The sequence below is a fragment of the Triticum urartu genome, chromosome 5A (assembly GCF_056163025.1).
Source record: "Triticum urartu cultivar PI428250 chromosome 5A, HENAU_Tu73, whole genome shotgun sequence".
Lineage (NCBI taxonomy): Eukaryota > Viridiplantae > Streptophyta > Magnoliopsida > Poales > Poaceae > Triticum > Triticum urartu.
This window is the reverse complement of record NC_141877.1, coordinates 549,128,702-549,134,469: the sequence shown is the minus strand read 5'-3', so window position 1 is coordinate 549,134,469 and position 5,768 is coordinate 549,128,702. Positions and strand designations below refer to the sequence as shown.

Sequence of the window (5,768 nt, the reverse complement as noted above, 5' to 3'; positions counted from 1 at the left end):
CTTGCAAAAGCATCTTTAGACGGTGATAGTCCTCATCAGAGTGGCATGCCTGGAAACTTGCGGCATGACTACAATTCCGCAACTCGCGGTACCTCTGCAGGCTTACCGAATAGTCATACATCTGGTTTTTTCTGGTAGGTGCGTGTGCACATTTTGCATTCATAGTCCACCTAGTGGGAACGCAACAACCGGGCAGAATTGTTTGTTTTAAAATCCCCAATATGTAAAAAATGTGGGAACATGGTGTGCCTGCGCATTCCAGCTTATGGCAAGAACAACTCACCCTGTGCAAAAGACCTCCTTGCTCTTCAATGCGCACTCCAAACTTTTTATCCATTCTTTCCTGCTTGGACACAACATAAGTGGAATCTTCTGATCCATCTAGTATCTCTCTAATCTGACATTTGCTGACAGCATCTATGCTCGATAAGACCATCTTAAAGACACTAGGTGTGAAAACTGTTGCGGCGTGTTTCTCAAGCGGCGAAGCATTTTCCTCTGTAAATGGAACGGACTGCAAGGCTTCGACGTCATGGAGAGCTTCGTTAATCCGTCGCGACGCAAGGCAACGCTCATAGTGCTCTAGCATTTCAAACAACGACATCTTACCCTCAAGATGCGTATGTAGCACAGAGTTCAAGCTCTCACTCCTCTAATTGCTGCTCAATCCTAGGAAACAACGCCCCTCAAGATATGGAGCACACCACAACTTTCTCATCTGATACATCTGATGCAGCCAAGACTCCTCACTGGTTACTTTATTCCGTTGTAAGAATTGTATCCATTTTATCTCATGCTCTTCAATGGAAGAAGTATCATAAATGAAAGATCTGAATTCCTCCTTTACGTCGTCATCATGCAGATGGCGTACAATGTTCTGCTGAATGTGCCATATACATAGTCTATGGTTTGAGTCTGGCCAGACCACCCTTATTGCTCTCTACATTGCAAGGTCCCCATCTGTGATCACAGATATCGGATGCTTCTGTGCCATGCAATCAGAAAAGGTCCGCAACATCCACTCGTATGCCTGGCTTGTTTCATGAGAAATTATACCACAGCCAAATATAACAGTGCTGCGGTGGTGATTCAACCCGACAAAAGGCACGAATGGCAGATTGTATTTGTTGGTTCTGTATGTGCTATCAAAAACAATGACGTCTCCGAAAGCCTCATAGTCAAGTCGCGATTGACTATCAGCCCAGAACAGTCCCTTCAGATGGCCATGCTCGTCTACCAAGTACTTGAAGAAAAAATCCACATCTCGCTCTCGCCTCGCCATCATGTGCATGATCACCGTTTTAGCATCACCGGCACTGATTGTCTCCTGCTTATTAGCATGGCAGAAATTATAAACGTCCCTCTTTATGCATCCAACCTTATCAAATCCACCGTATTGAAAGCACAAAATATCCATAATACGGTATTTGCGGATCCCACATTTTTCCATGTCCGCAATGTCCGCTTTCTGCTCATCGCTAATTCGTCTGTGCGAACGCAACAAACAAGAAAGATCCCGTGGGGCTAGAGGATGGTTGTGCTCATCGACGAAATCCTTGACAAACCACCGACCGGTTTCCTCCTGTCTCGTAATGACCAATTTAGCATTACACCCAACACGAGTTAAACTTCGTGGCCTCCTTTTTCTATCTTCCATATTTCTTTTCATGTGCTTATCTTCGCGAAACCCTTGACGACTACACACAATTTTCCTTAAAATTATGTATTTGTTGGATCCATCCCACTCAACGTAGCTTTTCCTCACACTAAAACCTTTTTCAAGAGCATATTTGTTGTAGAATTCATAACCTTCAGCCTCACTATCAAACATCTTGCTGACAACATTTACATACTCAAACATACTCTCATCACTTGCATACGCCATGTCTTCCTGCATATGACATGTGAGGGAAACCAATCATCAACATCTTTCTGTTTATCAATGTTGCAGGTGTAAAATAGCTCATAGGCAAAGACAAGTGCATGGAAAAGACTTTGCTGGTTTGACATGTGAGGGAAACCAATCATCAACGTCCAACAAGTAGTATCTCATCTTCCTTTAAACTATATTTCATGCGCTATGCAAACCTAAAGTGATGATGACTTTAATAAACTAAATTAAGTGAACTATGGAACCAGTATCTCATCTTCCTTTACTATATCTCATCTCAAACGTCAACATCTTACTTAAACAAACATGATGCGATTAGCTCAAGAGAAACCATGCCACGATGAAGCTTTCCATTCGTTGTTCTAGTCCGTACCCAGATCTTGTGGGGTTGAGGTTGTACTGCATGCACAGTGGAGGGGCGCAACGGCCAAGAGAACGAGCAGAACGCCAAGCCGAATTCATACCTTAAGGATGGTACGCGCGAAGAGATGGGATCGCCGCCGCGGTCGCCGCCGATTCAGCCGGCGCAGATCCGGCCTTCTTCTTCTTCGGTGACGGCGTGGGGGGCTAGGGTTGGTTGGGTGGAGGACGAGGACGATGAATTTATTCCTCTCGCCGGGCAGGTCGACGACGGAGAAGGTCAGGAGCGGCGAGCGGCGACGAATAGATCGGAGGAGGATTCTAAATTGAATTGCATGCACTAGGGAAACCTAAATCGATGATGACTAAAAAAATCAAAGTAGGAATGTAGGCTATGAAACAAAGTAAGTTTATGGCCTATCTCCTGCAGGCATTGATATCTCCTGCTGCATCAAGAAAAACAAGCCTACGTTCAGAACAAGCATTGATATCTCCCGGCGGCCTAACCGAGGGGCCAACCGCAGAGTATAGATCCATCTACGAGGAAGTTGGAGTTTTTGCCAATAGTCACTTCCAGCGGGCCAATCAAATGGGGAGGATTTGAGATTCGGGCGATTCATACCTTAGGATGCAAGCCCGGAAGCGATGTGATCGGCGGGGGCGAGTTCCTATAGTGCCGCCGCCGACACTGCCGCCGCAGATGTCGCGCCTTAATCTTCTTTCCTGAAGCCGAGCACGTCGTTTATAGTGAATGGGACGAGGTGGAAGGACGAGGACGCCGCCGCCGACGGTGTTGGTTCCTCTCGCCGGGCTCGTCGGACAGAAGGAAGAGGACGGGAACGAGAACTTGATGAGAACGAGGACTGGATCTAGACGTCGTGGACGTGATCGGTTCAAAACAGAATATTTTACCCTGTACCATTATGCCCTTCTCTGATTAAACTAATTAAGTTAATTCATTTTTAATCCCCCACCAGATCGGACGGCCAATAAAAATCGGAGGGGTAAGTACTCGAAAGTACTGCCAGTACTTTCCCAATCACCGTAAAACACCTCTCAGTATAGATATCTAAAACAAGTGACCCATATGAGTATGTAGTTCTTTCATCCATTAATTGCATGAATTATATGATTTATATACTACCAATGATTTTTAGTATCGAAGCATAATTCCACTTATATCTAGAGGGTACGATACAGCGTAATAGATGTCGGGTCTACATGTACACATTTTCTAAAAGCCTTGCTTTCTCACTAGCTCATAAATTTTTCTTATGAATGAGATGTTAATTTATTCCATGTAGTAAATAATTATGAGGAGTATGTATTACATCGGTAAATACAACTCTTTTGCTGAGTGATTGTTATTCTTCTTTAACTTGCTTCCTCTTGCGAACTAATATGATGCAAGAGGTACTTACCATGGATTTTGTTTCAGAGCCAAAAAAGTATTAACAATTTTGAGAAGAAATATACGTCAATAAATGTAGTCTTTATGTTATATGATTCTGGTAGAATCGATAAATTTGTGGATAATCCATTTATTCCTTGTGACTCCTTATAATTTCCTACAACAATGGTGTGAAGGTGTTTCGATGTCCCGACACAAAAATATTTCTACACATTGATGTCGGGCTTTGACTGATGAACATCATGTGATGTGTCTTTGAAATTTGATGTTGAATTACATTTACTGGTTGAGGATCTAATTTCCTCTGTTTCCGCGGAAACAAAAAGTATTGTGGCAAACTCTAATTGGGTCAAATGCAAATTTTTTTATAGGGAAGTTCGGTGGGTGTTTGCAGTTTTCCAAAGAATGAGGTGTGGTTGGTCGAGTGAGGAAGGCGTACAGGCGTGGTGAGGGAAACTAGTGGGCCCATGGTTTATTTTCCGAAGAGAATAGTTTGACAACAAATTTCGTGAGGCAATAATTCTGCACATGCAAGATTTTGATGGCTAAACTACCAAATTTTTTGGTTTCCGAACATTTCTTCAAGCAATAAGACATTTGGTACCCATGCATGCTTTGAGCACTTTCTTGGGATCCAAAAAACAGCCATAAAATAAGCTTTTTTTTGATAAAGGGTGGACTTTATTGACTCAAAATAAAGCATCAAGAGAATACAAACACAATGAGAACGCATCCGGCCTCTGCATTGCCAGGATGCACACAACCAACACCAACGCACCCATACAAAAACACGCCGGCAAATAGCAAAGTCATATAAGACCAAAACTATGGTAGGCGAGAAAAAAGAAAAAAATGCCTCAAAGCGATCAGATCCGCGATCGGCAAACTATAACAAAGTCATAAAATAAACTAGGCAAGAATATAAGACGGGTGTGACTAGTGTGAGCCTACTGCCCTTGCTTAGAATTTTTGCGCACCAAGTGGATCGCATGGTTGAGGAATCTGAGCCTCGATGACCCTTAAGTCGGATATCCCACTACAAATAGGTCAACGCATCCAACTCCAACGAAGCAGCATGAGTTAGGCGATTTCACGGGTTAGCTAGTTAACCGTTTTGCAAGAGTAGCAAACCTAAAACTGACTGGTTTGTGAAAGTGAGAGAAAAGGTTAGCAAGATGCGTTTAGGCGAGAGCACGTAGCTACGTACATTCCTACCGTCTATTCACTTATGCTAACAGTCACTTTTTAGCATTTGATGAGGTGCATGTCTTGAAGTGTAGGGAAACTCGGTCGTGGAAAAGAGACTTAAGAGAAAAACATGCATAAGATTTAACATTATGGCAAGATTCATTTAAGCCATAGCTTAACTCTTCTAGCAAGCTCCTCGGAAATCCTTTTTCTTTCAAAGATCGATGTCAATATGCATGCATTCTGCTAGCCACAAGAGAGGAAATTTGTTCCACGCTTTTGCATTCCAAATACAATTGGTGTCATCACATTTACTGGCGGATGGAAGAATATAAATTTGCCGGGGCGACGAACAATGACGGAGCTTGATGGTGCTAGTCGCTGGCCGCTAGGTAATTAAGGGTTACCCTGCTCCGCTACCAAAGACCTGAGATGGCCGCCCCGCTGGCAATAGTACGATTAATTCTCCAGGCGAAAAAATATTAGACATTTCATCTTCGAAAAACCGCACTTTTGATGTTACTTGGCGTATAATAATCTCTATGTTCGTCCCAATGATAATGGATCTACTATATTGATCACTTTGCTCACGACAAATCTCTGTTAGTCACACCATTCAATTCCACAAGCTTCATCATACACTAGTGTAGAATTGGGCTTTAGTCCTGGTTCGTAAGGACCTTTAGTCCTGGTTCTGTAACCGGCACTAAAGGATACTCCCTTCGTCCGGTAAAGAGTGTACGTTTGGCTTCAAAATTTGTCCACAAAAGAGTGTATTTCTATCTTTCCAATGCACTTTAAAGTAGAAAAAAATACTTCTCTCTCATCACATGGTAATCTAGACTAATAACAATCTACACATGGTCTTCTTAATTTTTACATGCACTTAGCTCATTGGGGTTGGTTAATTAAAGAGGA

At 42.9% G+C, this 5,768-nt stretch overlaps 1 pseudogene; it reads right to left on the bottom strand.

Annotated features, from left to right (window-relative positions):
- Positions 1-753: 753 nt before the first annotated feature.
- LOC147972755 (protein FAR1-RELATED SEQUENCE 5-like) lies at positions 754-1,909 on the bottom strand (annotated as a pseudogene).
- Between the last annotated feature and the right edge of the window lie 3,859 nt (positions 1,910-5,768).